Source organism: Xenopus tropicalis, chromosome 1 (genome assembly GCF_000004195.4).
Source record: "Xenopus tropicalis strain Nigerian chromosome 1, UCB_Xtro_10.0, whole genome shotgun sequence".
NCBI classification, from domain to species: domain Eukaryota; kingdom Metazoa; phylum Chordata; class Amphibia; order Anura; family Pipidae; genus Xenopus; species Xenopus tropicalis.
The window spans coordinates 12,336,724-12,358,894 of NC_030677.2; the positions used below are offsets into that span (position 1 = coordinate 12,336,724).

At 46.1% G+C, this 22,171-nt stretch overlaps 1 protein-coding gene across 1 annotated transcript in view; it reads left to right on the top strand.

Moving 5' to 3' along the window:
* The window catches only part of ptpra (protein tyrosine phosphatase, receptor type A), a 71,683-nt gene that overhangs the window by 16,977 nt on the left and 32,535 nt on the right, over positions 1–22,171 (top strand). The window contains 1 exon segment of the mRNA NM_001127950.1: positions 17,709–17,789. The gene's annotated coding sequence lies outside the window, so the exon portion shown is untranslated.

The following is a 22,171-nucleotide window of genomic DNA, read 5'->3' on the forward strand; positions in this document are numbered from 1 at the left end:
GTAGCACAACATGCGTGTTAACCTCCCCTTTATCTATCTATGATATTGGCTCTTCAGAGGGGAAAATGAATTCTCACCCATAGACTTCAATGAATCAGGGACCCCTAGTGGTCAAAGATGAAAGATGGTAGATTGCTTGCTTAATGGGGTGGTTACTTTTTATAACTTTATTTTCTATTCCTTCCCTCTCCTATTCATATACCAGCCTCTCATTCAAACCACTACCTGGTTGCTAAGGGAATTTAGTCCCTAGCAACCAGATAGCTTCTGCAACTCCAAACTGGAGGGCTGCTAAAGAAAAAGTAAAATAACTAAAAAAAAAAATACAAATAATGAAAAATGAAGACCAGGCAGATACTGTTTTTGATTTGGCACATCCTCGGAATGACCGGCAGCAGAGCGCTCTCTCTATGTGGGCTGTCACTGCACTTACTCACCCCTGAGGAATACAGCTCACCTGAGGAATGCTTATTAAAGGGGAAGCTCACCCATTTATAAATCTTTTTGTTAACTGGTTACTTTTTAACACTCACTAGTGCCAATAACTAGATTGTAGTTGTGTTGCTGGATTGGAGAGATGAAATAGGTTGAGTTATTGTGCCACTGTGACAGAATGCTCTGTTATACAGATAGCTAGAATCTCAGCCATAAAGCAGGGCAGGACTGCTGCTTACAATGGGGGGATCAGATAGGATCTGTGCCACTGTGACAGAATGCTCTGTTATACAGATAGCTAGAATCTCAGCCATAAAGCAGGGCAGGACTGCTGCTTACAATGGGGGAATCCGATAGGATCTGTGCCACTGTGACAGAATGCTCTGTTATACAGATAGCTAGAATCTCAGCCATAAAGCAGGGCAGGACTGCTGCTTACAATGGGGGGATCAGATAGGATCTGTGCCACTGTGACAGAATGCTCTGTTATACAGATAGCTAGAATCTCAGCCATAAAGCAGGACAGGACTGCTGCTTACAATGGGGGGATCAGATAGGATCTGTGACAGAATGCTCTGTTATACAGATAGCTAGAATCTCAGCCATAAAGCAGGGCAGGACTGCTGCTTACAATGGGGGGATCAGATAGGATCTGTGCCACTGTGACAGAATGCTCTGTTATACAGATAGCTAGAATCTCAGCCATAAAGCAGGGCAGGACTGCTGCTTACAATGGGGGGATCAGATAGGATCTGTGCCACTGTGACAGAATGCTCTGTTATACAGATAGCTAGAATCTCAGCCATAAAGCAGGGCAGGACTGCTGCTTACAATGGGGGGATCAGATAGGATCTGTGCCACTGTGACAGAATGCTCTGTTATACAGATAGCTAGAATCTCAGCCATAAAGCAGGGCAGGACTGCTGCTTACAATGGGGGGATCAGATAGGATCTGTGCCACTGTGACAGAATGCTCTGTTATACAGATAGCTAGAATCTCAGCCATAAAGCAGGGCAGGACTGCTGCTTACAATGGGGGGGATCAGATAGGATCTGTGCCACTGTGACAGAATGCTCTGTTATACAGATAGCTAGAATCTCAGCCATAAAGCAGGGCAGGACTGTACCTATTGTGGCTAATAAAGCAATGTGCAGTTGCAGGATGGGCTCTGGCAGTAGATATAACAGTAATACAGTTCTATGCCCTCTATGGGCCTGTGCCACTGTGTATGTAAGCATTTATCAGACGGTACACCCAGTACCATATCCTGTGGTGCACCCAAACTGTGCCACACACCCCCCGCCCTGTCACAAAGAACCCTTTTATCTTACACAATGCCGGGGCTACGCCTCACTGCTAAAGGGCACATGTGGTACCAGGAAGAAATACATTAATCCTTTTCTGTATGAGAGAGACGGGGCCCCGTAGCCGTACAGCGAGGAACCCGCGGTGCAGCCGTTTGGAAGGATAATATGTCGGGTGCAACACTAGGGTGGCAAACGTGGGTGAAAAGGGGTTGTTCACGTTTAAAATGAACTTTGAGTATGATGTAGAGCTTGATATTCTGAGACAAATTGCAATTGGTCTTTATTTTTCATGTTCTTCAAATGATTTTGCATTTTATTCAGCAGCTCTCCAGGCTGCAATTTCAGCAGGTATCTGGTTGCTAGGGCTCAAATTACCTTAACAACCAGGCAGTGGTTTTAATGAAACATGGGAATATGAATAGGAGAGGGGCTGAATAGAAAGTTAAATCATAAAAAGTAACAATAACAATAAAATAGTAGCCTCACAGAGGAATGGTTTTTGGCTGCCGGGGTCAGTGACCCTCATTTGAAAGCTGCAAAAGTCAGAAGAAAAAGGCAAATAATTCAAAAACTATAATAAATAATGAAGACCAATTGAAAAATTGCTAAAAATTGGCTGTTCTATGATATAATAAAAGTGGTAGTTCACCTTTAATTAAACTTTTAGCATGTTATAGAATGTCCAATTGGAAGCAACTTTTCAATTGGTCTTTCTTATAGTTTGCTGCCTTCGTTCAAACTCTTTGCAGCTTTCAAATGGGGGGGTCACTGACCCCGGCAACCAAAAACTATTGCTCTCTGAGGCTCCCGTTTTATTGTTATTGTTACTTTTTATACCTTTTTTTTCTATTCAGTCCCTTCTCTAATCATATCAATTTCTCATTCAAACCACTCCCTGGTTGCTAAGATAATTTGGACCCTAGCAACCCAATAGCTGTTATTGCTCCCAACTGGAGAGTTGCTGAACAATTATTAATATTAAAATGCTACAATTAATTAAAAATGAAGACCAATTGCAAACTGTCTCAGAATATTACCTCCCATAGCCGTGTATTAAGCAGGAACGGCCCCTCTTAAGCTGATTTCATTTAGCTGCGTTGTGTCCAACCTGGCCCACAGCAGGCCCCGAGCCTGACATGACAATACACCCGTGGAATGCACAGCAGAGAGTGGGTGGGGGCAGCGGTCTCGTATGACAGCAGAACGGTCTCGGGAATGCACGCTGCTCTCATTGTCCCTACACTCACACACACAAATGCTGAGCTGGTGTTACAGGGAGGTCACAGCCGGGGTCCCCGAGGGCCACCAAGTTGGCTCTCTCCTCCATTTTACAATCTGCACAACATGCCAAAACGATGAAATCAGCTTTTTCCCAGAAGATACAGAATAATAATAGAAGCACAGCGAGCAGAGACCATAGACGGCTGGTTTTCATAGAAGGGGTTAACTGGAAGCAGTTACGGCAGCGCAGGATCCACAGTGACTCATGGGAGATGCCAGATGTGCAGCGAAGGGGTGGGGGGTTAGGGGGGGACAATTGGTCAGACTTGGGGGAAAAAGTGAATTAATTTTGTTTGCTGTTGGCTGAGACGGTAACTAGAGCGCCCCGCTGTCTTTATTTCAGATATGTTTACGTGTTTATTTGTAGCCCTGGGAGGGTTTTAAAGGGCCCAGTTGTACATAAACCAATCATGTTATTCATATGGTGTAGTTGCTATAGCTTTGCAGTATGGCAGCCCCTGCCCATATATACTAATAATGCACAGAGGCCACAGTGCTGAAGCCGCGAGTCCCTCTCCAATGGATGTAATATAGGGGCCTCCCAGCGATGGCCAGTAGATGCCCTGCGGCCCCGGGGATGTGTCGGCCCATTAGGAAACCTTGGCCGGCCGCGTTGCGCAGCTGAGTCTCTATCTACTGAAACATCTGCTGATCCTGGGAGGGAAGGAGTGGCCCCTGCTCCCCACATTTCTTAAGAGCTTCGGTATTTTAGAGTCTCCCGGGGCAAGATGCTCCTGCTTTGAGATCACGTTAAAATACCCTTTACCCTTTCCAACCCTTTGCAGTTTTTAAATGGGGGTCAGTGACCCCGGCAGCCAAAAACCTATTGCTCTGTGAGGCTCCAGTTTTATTGTTATTGTTACTTTTTGTAACTTTCTTTATTATTCAGGCCCCTCTCCTATTCATATACCAGTCTCTCCTCCAAACCACTCCCTGGTTGCTAAGGTTACTTGGACTCTAGCAACCAAATAGGTGCTCAGTACTGGCCCAGGGAAACACTATGGCACCCCCTACCCATATGTAAAAATACAAATATACAGAGAAGGAATGTTCTGGGCACACAATAAGCTGTACCCCCATACTGTACTGTCTAAGGGAAACACTATGGCACCTCCTACCCATATGTATAAATACAAATATACAGAGAAGGAATGTTCTGGGCACACAATAAGCTGTACCCCCATACTGTACTGTCTAAGGGAAACACTATGGCACCCCCTACCCATATGTAAAAATACAAATATACAGAGAAGGAATGTTCTGGACACACAATAAGCTGTACCCCCATACTGTACTGTCTAAGGGAAACACTATGGCACCTCCTACCCATATGTATAAATACAAATATACAGAGAAGGAATGTTCTGGGCACACAATAAGCTGTACCCCCATACTGTACTGTCTAAGGGAAACACTATGGCACCTCCTACCCATATGTAGAAATACAAATATACAGAGAAGGAATGTTCTGGGCACACAATAAGCTGTACCCCCATACTGTACTGTCTAAGGGAAACACTATGGCACCCCCTACCCATATATATAAATACAAATATACAGAGAAAGAATGTTCTGGGCACACAATAAGCTGTACCCTCATACTGTACTGTCTAAGGGAAACACTATGGCACCCCCTACCCATATGTATAAATACAAATATACAGAGAAGGAATGTTCTGGGCACACAATGAGCTGTACCCCCATACTGTACTGTCTAAGGGAAACACTATGGCACCTCCTACCCATATGTATAAATACAAATATACAGAGAAGGAATGTTCTGGGCACACAATGAGCTGTACCCCCATACTGTACTGTCTAAGGGAAACACTATGGCACCTCCTACCCATATGTAGAAATACAAATATACAGAGAAGGAATGTTCTGGGCACACAATAAGCTGTACCCCCATACTGTACTGTCTAAGGGAAACACTATGGCACCCCCTACCCATATGTATAAATACAAATATACAGAGAAGGAATGTTCTGGGCACACAATAAGCTGTACCCCCATACTGTACTGTCTAAGGGAAACACTATGGCACCTCCTACCCATATGTATAAATACAAATATACAGAGAAGGAATGTTCTGGGCACACAATAAGCTGTACCCCCATACTGTACTGTCTAAGGGAAACACTTCCTCCCATATTTGATTTGATATCTGAAGGTATTTAATACTATTTTGGGATTTATTAAACTAGTCTTTTTTTTTTGTTTTCAATGGTTTTTGTCCATGTTTGGTCCTTGCCAGGTACCAGAGCACAGATCAACAGGGAGCCAGTAGGCAGGGGGTTTATCTAATGCCATGAAATCTAATTATATGCCTCGCAAGGACCAAACATGGAGAAGGTTCAAATTTCCTATTTGCCCTTTGCTTTCTATGCGTGGCGTGGGAGCATTATGGCTGAATTTGGGGACTGCTCCTTTTGTCTGTGCCGGGTGATGGTTTCCGAGTGAGGAATCAATGGTTGAGATTATGGTTGCTATGGTAATTAGCCAGGGAGTATCCGCTGGGCCATTCTCCCGTCAGCATCTTTTGTTCCGTAGAGCCAGTGAAAGGGGATGGAGGGCAGGAACTTCAGGCTCCGAGTGGGTCGTTAAATGCAGTTCCTGTGCCGGAATCAATGACATGATTTATTCATCGTTACCCGCTCGTTACTCTCATCTGCTAAAGGTTTTACAGTTCGTTCCCTTCTCATTGTTATTGTGGAAACTGTTACCCCCTTAATAGCTCCGATATTGGCAATTACTGCACCGGTTTTAAAGGTCTCCATGGTGAGGAATTACTGGGGGAAATAGAGTTGATTTCCTAGGCTTTCCCTATGGTTGAACTACACCTCTCACCCCTGCAACGGCGGCTCAGCTTCTCCCGGCCGTGACTATACCGGGGCAATTCCGCCGTTAGGCATTGAATGAGACCGTATTTACCCCCTTTTATTCTTCTGCCTGTCGTTTGCTTCTCTAAATCTGACATTGCCGGTGGTCCGCTCACATACAGGTGGTCTGTGGGAGGACGGCAGCTGTGAGGGATGATGCTTTTGCTGCACAGATTGCCAGTGTTCCTGGATGGCTTCCTTTCTGTGGGACTCACTGTATTTCCACCCCATTATTTCTGCTTGCGATTAACCCATTCATGGAAATATCGGTGCTTTAGTTATCATATTTTCCTTCGTTTCCCGGGGTGAAAATATAATTTAGTTCCCTCTACCCTAGCTTCTGTAAAGGTTCTGCTTGCACTTGGATTTCATCTTTTCTTATTGATTATTTTTTTTACTTTTTGTTCTACAGCTCTTCAGCTTGGAATTTCAGCAGTTATCTGGTTGCTAGGGTCCAAATTAGCTTAGCAACCAGGGAGTAGTTTGAAGAAGAGACTGGTATATGAATAGGGGAGGACATGAATTGCAAAATAATCTATAAATGTAATAGTAACAATAAAGCTGGAGCCTCACGGAGCAATAGTTTTTTGGCTGCCGGGGTCAGTGACCCCCATTTTAAAGCTGCAAAGACCATGAAGAAGAAGAAGGCAAATTATTCTAAAACTATGAAAGATAAAACATGAAGACCAGTTGAAAAGATGCTTAGAATTGGCCATTGTATGCCATACAGGTGTGGGATCCCTTATCCAGAAACCAGATATCCAGAAAGTTCCAAATCATCTTCCATAGACTCCATTATAACCAAATAATTCTAAATTTTAAAAATGTTTTCCTTTTTCTCTGTAATAATAAAACAGTACCTGTACTTGATCCCAACTAAGATATAATTACCCCTTATTGGGGGCAGAACAGCCCTATTGGGTTTATTTCATGGTTAAATGATTCCCTTTTCTCTGTAATAATAAAACAGTATCTGTACTTGATCCCAACTAAGATATAATTACCCCTTATTGGGGGCAGAACAGCCCTATTGGGTTTATTTCATGGTTAAATGATTCCCTTTTCTCTGTAATAATAAAACAGTATCTGTACTTGATCCCAACTAAGATATAATTACCCCTTATTGGGGCAGAACAGCCCTATTGGGTTTATTTAATGGTTAAATGATTCCCTTTTCTCTGTAATAATAAAACAGTACCTGTACTTGATCCCAACTAAGATATAATTACCCCTTATTGGGGCAGAACAGCCCTATTGGGTTTATTTAATGGTTAAATGATTCCCTTTTCTCTGTAATAATAAAACAGTACCTGTACTTGATCCCAACTAAGATATAATTACCCCTTATTGGGGACAGAACAGCCCTATTGGGTTTATTTAATGGTTAAATGATTCCCTTTTCTCTGTAATAATAAAACAGTACCTGTACTTGATCCCAACTAAGATATAATTACCCCTTATTGGGGGCAGAACAGCCCTATTGGGTTTATTTAATGGTTAAATGATTCCCTTTTCTCTGTAATAATAAAACAGTACCTGTACTTGATCCCAACTAAGATATAATTACCCCTTATTGGGGCAGAACAGCCCTATTGGGTTTATTTAATGGTTAAATGATTCCCTTTTCTCTGTAATAATAAAACAGTACCTGTACTTGATCCCAACTAAGATATAATTACCCCTTATTGGGGACAGAACAGCCCTATTGGGTTTATTTAATGGTTAAATGATTCCCTTTCTCTGTAATAATAAAACAGTACCTGTACTTGATCCCAACTAAGATATAATTAATTCTTATTGGAGGCAGAACAAGCCTATTGGTTCAATATTGAAATGATTTTTAGCAGACTTAAGGTATTGGGATCCAAATTACAGAAAAATCCCTTATCCAGAAAACCCCAGGTCCCAAGCATTCTGGATAACGGGTCCTATACCTGTACTAAAATTTTGCTTAAAGGTAAACTACCCCTTTAATAGCATATGATATCTGAGGGGATATATTAATATTCTGGGATTTTTTTTAAATTCTGTCTATGGTTTTTGTCCATGTTTGTTCCTGGCCAGGTACCGGAGCACAGATAAACAAGACCAATTGAAAAGTTGCTTAGAATTGGCCATTCTATAACATATTAAAAGTTAACGTAAAAGTGAACCACCCCTTTAATGCTGGGGCATGAAACGCTGGGTTATAAAAAGTTCTGGTTGTTGCTGGGCACAGTTGCACTCCATTGGCTGGTCGACAGAAGCTCCGCCCCATTTCCCATGTGGCCATGGGAGGGAGGTATCATTCAGACTTACAAGCACAGTATATAATACATATACGTGCCCTTAGTTCCTAATGGGACTGCATGGAGCAGTAACTGGCCCTTGTTACCCTGCTGCAGTCAGTCAAAGGCGTCCGTCCTTGTGTACTCGCAGCACAAACCAGCTGACCTTGTGTGAGCGATTTCACCGTGATGTGGGGATTCCTCCCACCCCTATCTCTTTCCTTCTCCCCGGCTCTGATGTGCTGAGACAATGAGCCGATTGTTAGCGGAGCTGCCATGTTCTTGGACGGGATCCAAAGGGAGTGCCCTTCTGCCCCGAGCTTAACGGTTCTTGCCTCCAGATTCCTTATTGAGGTGCCGTTTGTGGGAAATCAATGTTATTCATTAGGATTTATTGCCCCAAAAATGTGTTCTTATATCCCAAGTGGCCTCCCTTGGAAGGCATTTACTGGGAACCACATTGGGCTATGGACTCAAACCCCCCTGTATTGGGCCCCATCAGGTTTGATAGTTGGCCCAGGGGCCAAATAATTGGATCAGCCTACATTGGCCTATCTTCTGCCGATCAGTTCTATGTATGGCCACATTAAGAATCCCACTAAATATATATCTAATGGGATGGTGTCTGGGGGTTCTGAGTGGTCCGTGGCCAAGTGCTTTCCGGCAAATTCTCCTATTGGGGCTTTAGCAACAGAAACCTTAAGAGCCTCAGACTGTGCAACCCACCGACCGCTAATGATAAAATCATACGATAGGGTTACGTTGTGTTCAGGAAACGTCACCTAATGCCATTTACACATTTCCCTAATCCCCCAGGGGTAGGAATTGTTCTGACTCTAAAGGGGAAATATTACTTTGTATAGTTTTCTCTTGAAATCCAGGAGAATGTCTGTCTTACTGCAGAGCAAAACTGGGGTCCTTCTAGGGATGAGTGCCCCCAAGTGGGAAAAGCTCAGTAACTTTCTACATCCAACATTGTTAGCAGCCATAGGGATAATAGCATCTGGGAAGGGACTGAGGCTGTGGGATAGCAGGTATAGTAGGGAGAGATGGTGCCTATAGTAGCAGTGGGGGAATAATAGCCTCTGGGAAGGGACTGGGGCTGTGGGATAGCAGGTATAGTAGGGAGAGATGGTGCCTATAGTAGCAGTGGGGGGATAATAGCCTCTGGGAAGGGACTGGGGCTGTGGGATAGCAGGTATAGTAGGGAGAGATTGTGCCTATAGTAGCAGTGGGGGGATAATAGCCTCTGGGAAGGGACTGGGGCTGTGGGATAGCAGGTATAGTAGGGAGAGATGGTGCCTATAGTAGCAGTGGGGGGATAATAGCCTCTGGGAAGGGACTGGGGCTGTGGGATAGCAGGTATAGTAGGGAGAGATGGTGCCTATAGTAGCAGTGGGGGGATAATAGCCTCTGGGAAGGGACTGGGGCTGTGGGATAGCAGGTATAGTAGGGAGAGATGGTGCCTATAGTAGCAGTGGGGGTTTAATAGCCTCTGGGAAGGGACTGGGGCTGTGGGATAGCAGGTATAGTAGGAAGAGATGGTGCCTATAGTAGCAGTGGGGGGATAATAGCCTCTGGGAAGGGACTGGGGCTGTGGGATAGCAGGTATAGTAGGGAGAGATGGTGCCTATAGTAGCAGTGGGGGGATAATAGCCTCTGGGAAGGGACTGGGGCTGTGGGATAGCAGGTATAGTAGGAAGAGATGGTGCCTATAGTAGCAGTGGGGGGATAATAGCCTCTGGGAAGGGACTGGGGCTGTGGGATAGCAGGTATAGTAGGAAGAGATGGTGCCTATAGTAGCAGTGGGGGGATAATAGCCTTTGGGAAGGGACTGGGGCTGTGGGATAGCAGGTATAGTAGGGAGAGATGGTGCCTATAGTAGCAGTGGGGGGATAATAGCCTCTGGGAAGGGACTGGGGCTGTGGGATAGCAGGTATAGTAGGGAGAGATGGTGCCTATAGTAGTAGTGGGGGGATAATAGCCTCTGGGAAGGGACTGGGGCTGTGGGATAGCAGGTATAGTAGGGAGAGATGGTGCCTATAGTAGCAGTGGGGGGATAATAGCCTCTGGGAAGGGACTGGGGCTGTGGGATAGCAGGTATAGTAGGGAGAGATGGTGCCTATAGTAGCAGTGGTGGATAGCCCTAAGAGAAGAAAGTAATAAGGTATCTCTCTGTACAGACTATGAGCAAACTTAGGGGCTGTTCCTGCTGAATTGTGCTTAGTACAGGGGAATCCCTATGTGCCATAGTTTTATGGTATCTCTCTGTACAGACTATGAGCAAACTTAGGGGCTGTTCCTGCTGAATTGTGCTTAGTACAGGGGAATCCCTATGTGCCATAGTTCCATGGTATCTCTCTGTACAGGCTATGAGCAAACTTAGGGGCTGTTCCTGCTGAATTGTGCTTAGTACAGGGGAATCCCTATGTGCCATAGTTCCATGGTATCTCTCTGTACAGGCTATGAGCAAACTTAGGGGCTGTTCCTGCTGAATTGTGCTTAGTGCAGGGGAATCCCTATGCTGCCATAGTTCCATGGTATCTCTCTGTACAGGCTATGGGCAAACTTAGGGGCTGTTCCTGCTGAATTGTGCTTAGTACAGGGGAATCCCTATGTGCCATAGTTTTATGGTATCTCTCTGTACAGACTATGAGCAAACTTAGGGGCTGTTCCTGCTGAATTGTGCTTAGTACAGGGGAATCCCTATGTGCCATAGTTCCATGGTATCTCTCTGTACAGGCTATGGGCAAACTTAGGGGCTGTTCCTGCTGAATTGTGCTTAGTACAGGGGAATCCCTATGTGCCATAGTTCCATGGTATCTCTCTGTACAGACTATGAGCAAACTTAGGGGCTGTTCCTGCTGAATTGTGCTTAGTACAGGGGAATCCCTATGTGCCATAGTTCCATGGTATCTCTCTGTACAGGCTATGAGCAAACTTAGGGGCTGTTCCTGCTGAATTGTGCTTAGTACAGGGGAATCCCTATGCTGCCATAGTTCCATGGTATCTCTCTGTACAGGCTATGGGCAAACTTAGGGGCTGTTCCTGCTGAATTGTGCTTAGTACAGGGGAATCCCTATGTGCCATAGTTCCATGGTATCTCTCTGTACAGACTATGAGCAAACTTAGGGGCTGTTCCTGCTGAATTGTGCTTAGTACAGGGGAATCCCTATGTGCCATAGTTCCATGGTATCTCTCTGTACAGGCTATGGGCAAACTTAGGGGGCTGTTCCTGCTGAATTGTGCTTAGTACAGGGGAATCCCTATGCTGCCATAGTTCCATGGTATCTCTCTGTACAGGCTATGGGCAAACTTAGGGGCTGTTCCTGCTGAATTGTGCTTAGTACAGGGGAATCCCTATGTGCCATAGTTTTATGGTATCTCTCTGTACAGGCTATGGGCAAACTTAGGGGACTGTTCCTGCTGAATTGTGCTTAGTACAGGGGAATCCCTATGTGCCATAGTTTTATGGTATCTCTCTGTACAGGCTATGGGCAAACTTAGGGGACTGTTCCTGCTGAATTGTGCTTAGTACAGGGGAATCCCTATGCTGCCATATGCCTGCACATCTGCAGGGCCACATGATGGCCACCCATGATTTGTGTTAAAACAACTCCCTGTTTTGTTTCACCCTGGGCTGGCCCATTTCCTGACATAAGAGGAGGTGACAGATCCGTGTGGGCTAATCCCGCTGAGCCGCCCCGTGCCGCTGATCTTGTGACCCCGACTTGTGCCTTCCTTTCAGAGGGGTGCCCTTATAATAGGGTTACTTACAGGCTGCCTTATCCTATTAGTGCTGCATACGGGCTGAGAGACTGAGGCGCATTATATACTCTATGGGGCGATTTACTAAAGGTCAATATTATTTAATTGAGGCCTTTTCCCCATCTATTACATTTCTGTGTGTCGTTTTTGCCCAATTTTATTCACAACTGGTTTTATGCTGCAGGTCGGATACTGCTGCTATTTACTAAAGCTTTTTCCGATTGGCCCCTGGGATTCAGGCCGAACATCAGTGCAGCTCCTAATTGTCGCTAAAATTCTATTCCTTTATTGAATCAAAATGTTTTTCCACGTTTAGAAAATGTCTTTGAATGATCCCCTGTGGGAAGGTGATGCTCAGGGGAAAATAATAATAGTACATAGTGGGGAAATGGCTTTTTCCCCAGGGAGAAAATGAAAAGCAGCAGCAGGTTTTTTTTCTCCATCTAAATAGTAGATTTTTTTTTTTTTTTTACCCCCAAGTTAATAAATCTGACCCTACAGGTTGGGTGACCCAAATGTCCTTTTAAATGGATATCCCAACTAAGATATAATTACCCCTTATTGGGGCAGAACAGCCCTATTGGGTTTATTTCATGGTTAAATGATTCCCTTTTCTCTGTAATAATAAAACAGTACCTGTACTTGATCCCAACTAAGATATAATTACCCCTTATTGGGGCAGAACAGCCCTATTGGGTTTATTTCATGGTTAAATGATTCCCTTTTCTCTGTAATAATAAAACAGTACCTGTACTTGATCCCAACTAAGATATAATTACCCCTTATTGGGGGCAGAACAGCCCTATTGGGTTTATTTAATGGTTAAATGATTCCCTTTTCTCTGTAATAATAAAACAGTACCTGTACTTGATCCCAACTAATATATAATTACCCCTTATTTGGGGCAAAATATTCCTATTGGGTTTAATGTTTTATTGAATTATTAGTAGATTTAAGGTATGAAGATCCAAATAACATTCTGGATAATGGGTTCTATACCTGTATTTAGAACTTTCATTGTAGAAAAACCCTTCAAAATAGAGAGATTTGGCAAACTGCCCCTCTCCTTCCCTTTGGATTGCACTTTGCTCCCCCCATTCTGTTAGTTCATTCCAGGCAGGCGTCCGACCCGGCGGGTTTGGTGCTGCCAATGCCAATGACTGGGTTATGGGGACGCAGTGACATAAACAGGACAAGAAATCTTTTTGTTGATGTTCTGAGCAAATTGAGTAGAATTAAACCCATTTCCCGTGGCCAATAGTCACTTCCAGACACACTCTCTAATGTGTTTATGTTGGGGGGATAGGGCAGTGCCATCTTCCTCTGTCTGTAGTGAAAGTGCCCCCCCTGGGAGCTGCATCTTCTGTCGCAAACTGACCCCTGCAGCTCCGCATCATCAGTCTTTGGCTCTGTAACCAAATTGACCTTTGAGTTAACTGTTAGTATGTTGCAGAGTGTAATATTCTGAGACAATTTGCAATTGGTCTTTGTTTTTTTATTACTTTTAGTTTTTTAGTTATTTTATTTTCAGTTCAGCAGCTCTCCAGTTTGGAGTTTCAGCAGCTATTTGGTTGCTGGGAATCAAGTTACCTTAGCAACCAGGGAGGGGTTTGGAGGAGAGACTGGTATATGAATAGGAGAGGGGGCTGAATAGAAGAGAAAGTTACAAAAGGTAACCATAACAATAAAACTGTAGCTTTGAGTAGAGTTGGAAAAAGAAGGCAAATAATTCATTATTTATTTGTTATAGTTTTTGAAGACCAAATGAAAAGTTGCTTAGAATTGGCTTTTCTATAACATCGTCGTAAGCACCATCAGTATGGCCCATCCTTGCCCCAGTATTGGCACGGTAATACCTACGGTACAGGATATATCCCAGGAATTACATTGTTTAGAAGAGCAAACATGGGTCCCGGGGCAACGTGGCAGAGGGCAAGTGGCGTGGTGGTGAACTGACTTATGCTACATTGTTTTAGGAGTCAGAACCAGGGAACAGGAAGGGATAGCCTGATACTACTCCTAATAGCAATTACACTTTCATTGCATATTGTCAGTGTATGTGGGGTAGTCGCTCCGCATCAGTGTGGGTGCCTAGTGTCAGGAATTCATTGCTCCGTGCATAATACACATTTGGCTTTACTTGACCTTTAATGTACCTGTGCAGTTTGCAGAGTATCTCTGGGGATCTGTAGGAACAGCCACAAGTCAGCAGCTGTGTGTTTGATGCCTACGCCCCTATTGTACAGCGCTACGGAATAGGTTGGCGCAAATAATAAACCTGCCCCATAGACCGCGGTGCTTTATTTGGAACTGGAACCATACGGCAGATGAAAGAAACTCTGCCTTGAATTTGCTTTTGTTTCACACTTGGGCTTTGCTCTCAGATTATATGGTAGGATGTGGGCCAAGGGCCAGCCCCTATGTGGGCTACTGTCCCACGTTGCATTTTTCCTTGTGCGACAATGAAGCAGCAGCAGCAGCAGGCGTAGCGTTTGGCTGACGTAAGGGCCCCGCAGGCCCAGCAGCGCTGCTGTTTGTCATGGAAATGTGACTCACGGCATTAGCAGAATTCTATCAACAATGTCCGTCTGGCTCTCACAAACAGAGCTGGCATTGGCACGGCGGGGGCACAACTGGCGCACTGGGGACACAAGGCCTAATATCAGATACTTCGTTTGGGGGGGGGGGGGCGAGTTTTTCCTTATCTGTTATCTTCATTTCCTATTACCATTGGCATTAAGCAGAGTTTTTATTGGCTGGGGCAGTACAATAATGACCCCGTGTATGTTGCCTTCTGCAATGTCCAGTGTCTGGAAGCTGCTCTATATAAAGAATGAGCCCCCCTGTTACATGTGACTGGGGGGCTACATGCCCCAGGAACCCCTGCAGCCACCTAACTATGCTGGTAGTTACGGCCAGCGGCAGCGGGGGTCGGGGGGATGTATGGCTGCCATCTGGCGGAATAACCCAAATGCCCCTGTGTGCCACTGCTCCTAATACTACTGAATGTAAAGGGCCCATCCAACACACACTGAGCGGTAACCATCGGACCTCAGTACCAGTACCTCAGGGTCCATGTGTCCCTGCTCGGTGTGCCCCCTAATAGGGTGCTTTATAATAAAAGGGGCAGTGCCAAGGCACAGGAACAGCTGAACTTGAAATAACGTTTGATGTTTCGTAGGCAGTGATATTCAGACAAGACAAAATGTAATAACTAAAGGTTTTGAGTCATTTATCTTCCCCTTTAGTTTAGGAATTTATAGGGTTAGTATAGTCCAGTAATCCATAGCAGCCAATCAGTAAGTAGCATTTACTGGTTATTTGTGATTGGTTGTTATGGGTAACTTGAGCCCATGTAAACTCAGCCACTTTTCTAACTGTACCCTAAAACTTTTGTTGCCCCCAATTTAGGCAGCTCTGTCCCAATATGCGGATTTCAATTGATTATGCACCAGCAGAAATTCTCAGATATAGAAGAAGCCCACCTGTGCCTATGCAATTGGTCTTTATTTTTTTTTTTTCCTGCAATGCTGTATCCCGTTTAACCTGCAATCTGGTTGCTAAGATCTCTGAACCAGGTAACAAGACAAAAATTAGAATGTGAACCTGGAAAATTGTGCACGAATAATTACCACTGAAAATCATGGAATCTGGATAATTTGATTGGAAAAAGAAGTGAGAAGTGTCGGCCGCTGGTCCCCGGAGCAGCCGTTTGTACGTGGAGATGTCTGTGTCATGTCATGGCAAGAATGGTTTTCCGAACAGGAATTCCGCCCTTTTCCTAACAAACGTATCCGTCTATTTATATCCCGCACTCACATCCTGCGCAGCCTGCTCTCCTTTCCCCTCGTACCGGGAAGGCTGGGTATTCTCCGGGCACACAGGTGCCTGCTAGGCCTGGCTCAGTGGCGCACGTGCCCAACGGGACCGGATAATCCTGTGTCTAATGCACGCATTGCTCTCTTATTCCCCTGTGTGAGGCCCTTGCCCGCTCCGAGTTACCCTGCTGCCTGGCACTGAGCTGCCCACATCCCAATGGCACTGTCAGAACCTGGGCAATGTGCCACCCAGTCTTCTGCTCCCTGTAATTTTATTATGGGCCTCTTATACTCCCAGCCCGGCACTCTCTCTGTCGGGCCCCGTCTCCCAGCCCGGCACCCTCTCTGTCGGGCCCCGTCTCCCAGCCCGGCACCCTCTCTGTCGGGCCCCGTCTCCCAGCCCGGCACCCTCTCTGCCGGGCCCCGTCTCCCAGCCCGGCACCCTCTCTGCCGGGCCCCGTCTCCCAGCCCGGCACCCTCTCTGCCGGGCCCCGTCTCCCAGCCCGGCACCCTCTCTGCCGGGCCCCGTCTCCCAGCCCGGCACCCTCTCTGCCGGGCCCCGTCTCCCAGCCCGGCACCCTCTCTGTCGGGCCCCGTCTCCCAGCCCGGCACCCTCTCTGTCGGGCCCCGTCTCCCAGCCCGGCACCCTCTCTGTCGGGCCCCGTCTCCCAGCCCGGCACCCTCTCTGTCGGGCCCCGTCTCCCAGCCCGGCACCCTCTCTGCCGGGCCCCGTCTCCCAGCCCGGCACCCTCTCTGCCGGGCCCCGTCTCCCAGCCCGGCACCCTCTCTGCCGGGCCCCGTCTCCCAGCCCGGCACCCTCTCTGCCGGGCCCCGTCTCCCAGCCCGGCACCCTCTCTGTCGGGCCCCGTCTCCCAGCCCGGCACCCTCTCTGCCGGGCCCCGTCTCCCAGCCCTGGGCTGATCGTGCCAGGGTTCCAGGATAAACCAAGGGAAGCTGTGCTGGGGATTCAGCATTTATCCGACCCTGGTGTCACAGCTCAATGCTATTTTCTTCATGGAAGATTCTTTGAAATTGCTCCCTTCCTTGTTAATAGGAATTTTAAAGGTGATCAAAATGCATTAAATAAATATAATAAAGCTTAAAAATAGCTTTTATATGACTTATTAGCTGACAATGTAATGCTGAAGTCTGTCTGAGCGAATGAATGAAATAAGCCCCACCCTGTCTCCCTAAAAGGGTGGATCACCTTTAAGTTAACTTTTCATATGTTATAGAATGGCTGATTCTGAGCTTGGTGTCACTGGGCCCCACAGCTAATTCCGTGTTGAATGAAGATCACTCTGGTGCTGATCAGATTGGAGCAACAACTGAGCCAATTATCCTGCCCATTCTCTATGAGCTGGTCAGGCCTTGAATGGCAGTATGTGGGTACTGGGAATGCCAGGGGGGCTGTAAGGTGCCACAGACAGTCACTATTTATTGGGCTGGGGGGACTGTTTGTGCCTCTGGGTACTGGGAATGCCAGGGGGGCTGTAAGGTGCCACAGACAGTCACTATTTATTGGGCTGGGGGGCTGTTTGGGCCTCTGGGTACTGGGAATGCCAGGGGGGCTGTAAGGTGCCACAGACAGTCACTATTTATTGGGCTGGGGGGGGGCTGTTTGTGCCTCTGGGTACTGGGAATGCCAGGGGGGCTGTAAGGTGCCACAGACAGTCACTATTTATTGGGCTGGGGGGGGCTGTTTGTGCCTCTGGGTACTGGGAATGCCAGGGGGGCTGTAAGGTGCCACAGACAGTCACTATTTATTGGGCTGGGGGGGGCTGTTTGTGCCTCTGGGTACTGGGAATGCCAGGGGGGCTGTAAGGTGCCACAGACAGTCACTATTTATTGGGCTGGGGGGGCTGTTTGTGCCTCTGGGTACTGGGAATGCCAGGGCCTATTTCGAATCCCTGGGTCGCTGCTAATATTTCTACTGTTGTTTCCTACAGGTGAGAAGAACCTGGGGACGACAGATGGTTCTGGATGGAAACCAAAGATCTTGAGGCCTGACAGCTCAGTGATAACCTAAGGTAGGAATTCATTGGTAGATGTCTTGTGGGTCATATTCTTGGGCACTGAGTTACTCCCTGAACTTCTCAGTGACTGCTAATATCCTTATCATTTACAGTAGGGGGTACATTATCCCTTATAATACATGAGTGATACTCAGAGTTCCCTGTATAACTCAGCCTGCAGCCTTGTGCCTTTATATGGGGGGCACAGAACCCCTCAGTGACTGCTAATATCCTTATCATTTACAGTAGGGGGTACATTATCCCTTATAATACATGAGTGATACTCAGAGTTCCCTGTATAACTCAGCCTGCAGCCTTGTGCCTTTATATGGGGGGCACAGAACCCCTCAGATGATGGCATTTTGTGTTTTTCATGCTGATATTCTTGATGCAGACTGTGTGCTGAAAGTAACAGAGGAGAGGGGAGGCCTCAGCACCCGGTATAAAACAAATAATAAGAACCTATTTCTTATTCTGTGTAACATGAGGCTTGGTTTCCTGCAGATAAAGGGATTATGGGATTCCCAGTGGCCGGGCTGCTAATTGACAACACATTATATGCCCACAGGTACTGGCTTGGGAAAATGTCATTTTTTTTTTTTTTAGGGAAATTACATACATTTTTGTTTACCCTTCCTTTTTTCCAAGTGGAATTATTATGAATGTCTTTTCCTATTTCTTGGGTCCCACTGGCTTTTAGAAATGGAATTATCTTGTGGTTTCAGTGCTGTGCCAAGGCTTCATTGTTTACTGACTGAGCAGCCGCAGCTTGGTAATGCTAAAGAACTAATATTTATCAAAGTAATTAAACTATAATTTGCTGTTGCCCTGCACTGGTACAGCTGGGGTGTTTGCTACAGAAACCCTACTATAGTTTATATAAATACCCCGCTGTGTAGCCCCGGGGGCAGCCATTCCTGCACTGGTACAGCTGGGGTGTTTGCTACAGAAACCCTACTATAGTTTATATAAATACCCCGCTGTGTAGCCCCGGGGGCAGCCATTCCTGCACTGGTACAGCTGGGGTGTTTGCTACAGAAACCCTACTATAGTTTATATAAATACCCTGCTGTGTAGCCCCGGGGGCAGCCATTCCTGCACCGGTACAGCTGGGGTGTTTGCTACAGAAACCCTACTATAGTTTATATAAATACCCCGCTGTGTAGCCCCGGGGGCAGCCATTCCTGCACTGGTACAGCTGGGGTGTTTGCTACAGAAACCCTACTATAGTTTATATAAATACCCTGCTGTGTATCCCCGGGGGCAGCCATTCCTGCACTGGTACAGCTGGGGTGTTTGCTACAGAAACCCTACTATAGTTTATATAAATACCCCGCTGTGTAGCCCCGGGGGCAGCCATTCCTGCACTGGTACAGCTGGGGTGTTTGCTACAGAAACCCTACTATAGTTTATATAAATACCCCGCTGTGTAGCCCCGGGGGCAGCCATTCCTGCACTGGTACAGCTGGGGTGTTTGCTACAGAAACCCTACTATAGTTTATATAAATACCCCGCTGTGTAGCCCCGGGGGCAGCCATTCCTGCACTGGTACAGCTGGGGTGTTTGCTACAGAAACCCTACTATAGTTTATATAAATACCCTGCTGTGTAGCCCCGGGGGCAGCCATTCCTGCACCGGTACAGCTGGGGTGTTTGCTACAGAAACCCTACTATAGTTTATATAAATACCCCGCTGTGTAGCCCCGGGGGCAGCCATTCCTGCACTGGTACAGCTGGGGTGTTTGCTACAGAAACCCTACTATAGTTTATATAAATACCCTGCTGTGTATCCCCGGGGGCAGCCATTCCTGCACTGGTACAGCTGGGGTGTTTGCTACAGAAACCCTACTATAGTTTATATAAATACCCCGCTGTGTAGCCCCGGGGGCAGCCATTCCTGCACCGGTACAGCTGGGGTGTTTGCTACAGAAACCCTACTATAGTTTATATAAATACCCTGCTGTGTAGCCCCGGGGGCAGCCATTCCTGCACCGGTACAGCTGGGGTGTTTGCTACAGAAACCCTACTATAGTTTATATAAATACCCTGCTGTGTAGCCCCGGGGGCAGCCATTCCTGCACCGGTACAGCTGGGGTGTTTGCTACAGAAACCCTACTATAGTTTATATAAATACCCTGCTGTGTAGCCCCGGGGGCAGCCATTCCTGCACCGGTACAGCTGGGGTGTTTGCTACAGAAACCCTACTATAGTTTATATAAATACCCCGCTGTGTAGCCCCGGGGGCAGCCATTCCTGCACTGGTACAGCTGGGATGTTTGCTACAGAAACCCTACTATAGTTTATATAAATACCCCGCTGTGTAGCCCCGGGGGCAGCCATTCCTGCACTGGTACAGCTGGGGTGTTTGCTACAGAAACCCTACTATAGTTTATATAAATACCCCGCTGTGTAGCCCCGGGGGCAGCCGTTCAAAAGGAGAAAAGGAACAGGTTACATAGCAGATAACAGATGTACTCTGTAGAAAACAATGGTGCTTTATCTGTTATCAGCTATCTAACCTGTTCTAACCTGGTATTTATATAAACTATAGTAGGGTTTCTGTAGCAAACACCCCAGCTGTACCAGTGCAGGAATGGCTGCCCCCGGGGCTACACAGCGGGGTATTTATATAAACTATAGTAGGGTTTCTGTAGCAAACACCCCAGCTGTACCAGTGCAGGAATGGCTGCCCCCGGGGCTACACAGCGGGGTATTTATATAAACTATAGTAGGGTTTCTGTAGCAAACACCCCAGCTGTACCAGTGCAGGAATGGCTGCCCCCGGGGCTACACAGCGGGGTATTTATATAAACTATAGTAGGGTTTCTGTAGGGAGATACTGATGGGCCGGGGGCAAACCTGCGGGGACCCTCCTGTATTTGCCATCGCTGCTTGTCCGCTTTATGTTCTCTCTTGATTTTTGAACATGGACCAATCATCACCTGCCGTATGTGGCCCTGGCACGGGAACCTTTCCTGGCTGGGAAGGGAGGGGTGCATAGTGAATAGTTTCCCCACAGCTTGTCAGCGCACGTTACATGTATGAACTTTGTGTCCTGCCGAGCAGCATTTCTGCATTCTTTTACATGTTGTATCGAAGGAATATAAATACTGTATTGTAAGGCTCTGATTGGCTACAGGGTGGTATAACTGTGTGGGAGCTGCCATATTAAAGGGGATGTTCACCTTTGAGTTAACTCTTAGTATAATGTAGAGAGTAATATTATAAAACAATTTGCAATTGGTCTTCATTTTTTATTTGTGTTTTTTTAATTAATTATTGCACTTTTGTTCAGCAGCTCTCCAGTTTGGAGTTTTAGTAGCTATCTTGTTGCTAGGTTCCAAATTACCATAGCAACCAGGTAGTTGTTTGAGTGACCGGAATATGATTAGGAGAGGGCCTGAATAGAAAAATAAGTTAAAAAAAGTAATAATAATAAAACTGTAGCCTTGTGTAACAACAGTTATCTGGTTGCCGGGGTCGGTGACCCCCATTTGGAAGCTGCAAGGAGTTAAAAGAAGGCAGCAAATAATTAATAATGAAGACCAATTGAAAAGTTGCTTAGAACTGGCCATTATAACATACTACATGTTAACTTAATGTACTTGCTTGTATTCAGAAATGGAAGCTTTAGTAATCAATGCCCAGATTTTTAGAACCTCGAACCTGTGGTTCCCAGAGGATGCTGGGTATTGTAGTGACAGCTGCAAAGCTTCCTGAAGGGACCTCTGCTTTAGGTCTATGAGCTGTCCCAGGAAGGATGATTTCACAGAGAAAATATCTTATTTCCCCCTCCCTTCAGCAAGAAAATGTCAGCTGTGCGCTCACTCCCGCCCTGGGCTCTGCTTTACCTTTCACTCTCGCTCCCTGTCACTGTTATTTAAGGAGGTCCAGAAGCAGCGTAGCCTAAGAGCTGACATTCTGCCTGCTATGTCCCATGTGCTGTAATGTCACCTCTACCTTCCTGTCTGCATTAGGGGGAGAGTATTGCTCTGTATGTGAAAGTCACCTTTAAACTATCTAGTTGGGATCAAGTACAGGTACTGTTTTATTATTACAGAGAAAAGGGAATCATTTAACCATTAAATAAACCCAATAGGGCTGTTCTGCCCCCAATAAGGGGTAATTATATCTTAGTTGGGATCAAGTACAGGTACTGTTTTATTATTACAGAGTAAAGGGAATCATTTAACCATGAAATAAACCCAATAGGGCTGTTCTGCCCCAATAAGGGGTAATTATATCTTAGTTGGGATCAAGTACAGGTACTGTTTTATTATTACAGAGAAAAGGGAATCATTTAACCATTAAATAAACCCAATAGGGCTGTTCTGCCCCAATAAGGGGTAATTATATCTTAGTCGGGATCAAGTACAGGTACTGTTTTATTATTACAGA